Genomic DNA, 3,800 nt, shown 5'->3' with positions numbered 1-3,800 from the left:
CAACCCCTCTTGCCTTGTTCTTCTCCTGCGCCCGAGGTTTCCGTCGCAGGTGGATTGGCTTAAACTGTCCGATCAAGAAAAACAGCGCAGGCGCACCTCTGGACTCTGTCTGTACTGCGGCCTCGCTGGCCATGTCGTGCGTCTGTGTCCCCAGAGGCCTAAGAAACCCGAACGCCTGGGATTGGTTGGAGAGACAACCCTGGGCGCTACTGCACTTAATAGAGAACTCTCTTCCAAGCTGTTTATTGCTGTGACCATCGTCGCCGAAGAGAGACCTCATCCAGTCTCTGCCTACCTGGACTCTGGCTCCGCAGCCAATTTCATCTGTCAAGACCTTGTGGATCTTCTTCATTTGCCTACTGTTTTGCTGGAGAGATCATTGATCGTTGCCTCGGTAGATGGACTGCCTTTGCCTGACCCAGTATTGTCTGTGACCAAGCCATTGAGACTCCAAGTGGTAGCTCTTTATTCCGAGCTTATCTCCCTGTATGTCCTGTCCAAGGCTGTCAACCCCGTGCTGCTTGGTTTGCCTTGGCTCCGTCTTCACGCCCCAGTCCTGGGTTGGAACTCCGGAGAGGTCCTTCAGTGGGGTCCCAAGTGTCTAGACCCCTGTCTGGGTCATGTCCATCCATACCAGCCTTCTCCACATCAGTCATTGACAGGGTTGCCTCCTTGTTACTCTCAGTTCGCTGATGTCTTCGACAAAAAGGAGGCAGAGATATTGCCACCACATCGAGAATACGACTGTCCTATCGTCTTGGTTCCTGATTCGTCCCCTCCTCGCGGTAGAGTATATCCTCTCTTCTTGCCAGAGACCCAGTCTATGTCGGCCTACATTAAGGAGAATCTGGAGAGCGGCTTCATACGAAAGTCTTCATCCCTGGCCGGAGCCGGGTTTTTCTTTGTCAAAAAGAAGGATGGATCCCTTCGACGCTGCATTGACTACCGGGGTCTCAATCAGATCACGGTGAAGAACAGGTACCCCTTGCCGTTGATTTCTGAGCTCTTTGATCGTATACGGGGGGCGAATATTTTTTCCAAACTTGACCTGCGGGGGGCTTACAATCTAATCCGGATCCGTCAAGAAGACGACTGGAAGACTGCATTTAACACACATGATGGACACTACGAATATTTGGTCATGCCCTTCGGCCTGTGTAACGCTCCCGCAGTATTTAAAGAATTTGTGAATTACATGTGAATTACTCCTCTATGTCTGTGTTGTGGTGTATCTTGATGATATCTTGATTTTTTCCCCAGATCTTGTGACTCATCAGGGCCATGTCCGCCAGGTGTTGCTTAGATTAAGAGAGAATCATCTTTACGCCAAGTTGGAAAAGTGCGTGTTCCAAGAGAAGTCTCTACCCTTCCTGGGCTAAATCATCTCAGATCAGGGTCTCAAGATGGACCCTGAGAAGGTCAAGGCTGTCCTGGAGTGGCCACGTCCCCGAGGCTTAAGGGCCATACAACGCTTCCTGGGATTCACCAACTTCTACAGACTGTTCATTCCCAACTTCTCTTCTCTGACAGCTCCCATCTCCACCCTCACTAAGAAGGGTATGAATGCCAAGATTTGGACTCCAGAGGCGGAAATCGCATTTGAAACCTTAAAAAAGGCCTTCACGTCTGCCTCCATTCTGCACCATCCTGATGTATCCCTACAGTTTTCATTAGAGGTGGACGCCTCCTCTGTTGGTGCCAGTGCATTATTGTTCCAGAGGGGTTCGAAAGGCAAGACGATGGTATGTGGTTACTACTCCAAGCTGTTTTCTTCTGCAGAGCGCAACTACTCGATTGGACATCGGGAGTTACTGGCCATCAAGCTGGCTCTGCAGGAGTGGAGACACCTACTGGAGGGCGCAGCTCATCCTATCCTGGTCTTCACGGACCACAAGAACTTGACCTACCTACAGACGGCTCAACGGCTGAACCCTCGTCAAGCCAGATGGTCAAGCACGGTTCCGTTTCGAACTCCACTACCGACCTGCCGACAAGAATGTGAGAGCCGATGCCTTGTCTAGGCCATTTGAGACAGAGGACACTGTGGAGCCCCCACAGAATATTATCGATCCTTCCTGCATCTACTCTGTTAACCCTCTGCAGGTTAGAGACATTCCTCCAGGGAAAACTTTCGTACGGCTGGCAGACAGAGGAAGAATCCTTCGCTGGGGTCACAGTTCCAAGCTGGCAGGACATGCGGGTGCCGGTAAGACCCGAGACCTAATTGCCCATCAGTTCTGGTGGCCCACGCTGCCCAAAGACGTCATGGACTTTGTCTCCTCCTGTACGGTGTGTGCAGCCAACAAAGTTGCCCACTCTAGACCAGCCGGTCTGCTCCAACCACCGCCTGTGCCCGATGCCCCCTGGCGGCATATTGCTATGGATTTTGTTACAGATCTGCCTCTCTCTGCGGGATGCAGTGTGATCTGGGTGGTGGTGGATCGTTTTTCTAAAATGGCTCATTTTGTTCCCCTGACTGGTCTGGCTTCTGCCGCTCGACTGGCTGATCTTTTCATGCAACACATCTTCCGTCTGCATGGATTACCCCTGCATATTGTCTCGGATCGAGGGGTCCAGTTCACCTCTAAGTTCTGGAGAGCACTCTGCGGCCTACTCGGTGTAAAGTTGGACTTCTCCTCAGCATACCATCCTCAGTCCAATGGACAAGTTGAGAGGATTAACTAAATTATGGAGAACTACCTGCGGCACTTTGTCTCCAGAAGACATGATGACTGGGTGCAGCTGCTCCCGTGGGCGGAGTTCTCTTATAATAACCATACCAGTGAGTCCACCACCTCCAGTCCGTTCTTCATAGTCTACGGCCAACATCCTTGAATACCCCTGCCCGGCTCTACTATGTCTCAGGTGCCTGCAGCCGACTCTACCTTCAGGAACTTTCTGCAGATATGGCAGCAGACACGATCTTCTATTCTGCTGGCGGTGGACCGCATGAAGAGAAAGGCAGACACTAGAAGACGAGAACCTCCCCAGTTTCTTCCAGGTACAAAGGTCTGGCTATATTCCAGGAATATCCGGCTGAGGGTGCCATCTTGCAAATTGCTCCCAGGTTCCTTGGACCCTTCGAGATTTTACTACAGATCAATCCTGTGTCGTACAAGCTTCGACTGCCTCCTATCCTCAAGATCCCTAACTCCTTCCACGTCTCCTTGCTAAAAGCCGTGGTTTTGAACCGCTACTCCAGGACTCCTAGTTCCGCAGTGACTCCTGGCGGTTCATCCGGAACTTTCGAAGTGAGGGAGATCCTGGCCACCAAGAAAGTAGGAGGCAGGACGTTTTACCTGGTGGATTGGAGGGGATTTGGTCCAGAGGAGAGGTCTTGGGAGCCAGAGAACATCGATGCCCCTGTCCTCGTGAAGAAATTTCTTTCCCGCTCTGGTCCCAAGAAGAGGGGGAATAAGAGGGGGGATACTGTTACGTCTATCTCCGGGGGTCGTCGTTCTGACTTACCCCTTGACGATCCCGGCCATCTCTCTTCTCAGCGTTCGCTCCCTCCAGGGAGACGCCGGCACTCTCTTCCGGGTCCTCGGACTGTGTCCGCAGGGCGCGCACGCGCCCGCACGTGTATGGCCTTAAAGGGCCAGTACGCGTCCAGCTGCCTAATATCAATTATCAGCCCAAATGGCTGCTGGACTATAATAAGGGGCCCTGCCCACTGGTTCCTTGCCTGAGCATTGTTGTATACCCTAGTCTGTCTTGCTGAAGGTTTCCCAGTGCTTTCCAGTTCCCAGTGTTACCCGTTCCTGCTGCCTGTACCCTGTATCCCGTGCTATCGTACCTGC

The sequence above is a fragment of the Rhinoderma darwinii genome, chromosome 3, assembly GCF_050947455.1.
Source record: "Rhinoderma darwinii isolate aRhiDar2 chromosome 3, aRhiDar2.hap1, whole genome shotgun sequence".
NCBI lineage: Eukaryota > Metazoa > Chordata > Amphibia > Anura > Rhinodermatidae > Rhinoderma > Rhinoderma darwinii.
The sequence above is the reverse complement of the archived record's forward strand: the minus strand, read 5'-3'. Positions refer to the sequence as shown.